General features: G+C 32.8%; 1 long non-coding RNA gene across 1 annotated transcript in view; it reads right to left on the bottom strand.

The window, feature by feature from the left end:
- Positions 1-71: 71 nt before the first annotated feature.
- The window catches only part of LOC112150241, a 10,669-nt gene continuing 9,646 nt past the window's right edge, over positions 72-1,094 (bottom strand). The window contains exon 2 of the long non-coding RNA XR_002919933.2: positions 72-857. This is a non-coding gene — a long non-coding RNA (uncharacterized LOC112150241). The remainder of the gene's footprint in view (positions 858-1,094) is intronic.

Raw genomic sequence — 1,094 nt, 5'->3', positions numbered from 1 at the left:
TTATTTATTTAATGGTGTATATATTTATTTCATTCTGGCTCTTTTGAGACTCCATATATACTATCAATTTCTTTTTTCTTTATGATCTGATGCAGTTTAGTTTTTTTCTTTTTACAGCAAATGTTTCACAGAATCTCAGTTTTTAAAAGGTAAGAAAAATGTTTTGAGCTGCATGGTAGATCAGCTCCTTTTATAGTCGCTTCGCTCGTTTTTTTTTAATCAAACTAATGTGCAAATTTTAGTTAAATATTTTTAATTGACTAGACCTAAAGAAGAATATTTTAAAAAATTAAAATGCCCTAAATTAGTACTATAATATTTGGACACTGTGATTCATTGAAATAGAAAATGATAGATAATTAAAACAAGTGGGTTTTCAAGAAAAACAACAAATTTCAACCATAATTCCTTTATTTATTTTTCAAACATAAAATAATTTCAGGATGGACATTTCTTACTCCCATTATGCTCAGGAGAAAAAAATAATCTGTTGGGCAATGACTCCTTCCTTTACAGGTTACTTTCCTAACATTCTGGAGACAAAACCATAATTAATCAAACCAAAATCTATATTGTATTTCTCAGACCATGAACTAACGAGGAGCACCGTCCCTCACCAATGTCCATGAAGATCTTTTGAATGACCTCAAAAGTGTAGCGCTGACCTCTTGTAAAGTCCATGTTGGGTGCAGACAGCAGGCCCATCAGCAGAGCAATGGCATGAGGAAAGTCCTTCATATGGTTCAAAATGATTTGTTCTTCAAGAACAACTGATGTTCCACCATGTCTTCTCCATCTTCAATTAGTACAACATCAAGTCTCAGTCCTCCCATGATTGAAGCCTCCTCATCAGAGGACTAGAAAAGACAAACAAAACAAAACATACATTATTAACTGTGATTCATGCTGAGAATCTATTACCACAAACTCAGTAGATCCTTTTCACTGTGACATCAGACAAAATGGCGACAGGGCTGAAAATGGGAAAAGTTACTTCAGTGTTTAGGTTTAGAACGGTAAAGCTGACAGCTGAATGCTGTTTAACATAATTTACATTAATAATAAAAAGTAACCTTACCAATTTTAACAGAAAA

This window comes from Oryzias melastigma, linkage group LG4 (genome assembly GCF_002922805.2).
Source record: "Oryzias melastigma strain HK-1 linkage group LG4, ASM292280v2, whole genome shotgun sequence".
NCBI classification, from domain to species: Eukaryota; Metazoa; Chordata; class Actinopteri; order Beloniformes; family Adrianichthyidae; genus Oryzias; species Oryzias melastigma.
This window is presented reverse-complemented; position numbering and strand designations above follow the sequence as displayed.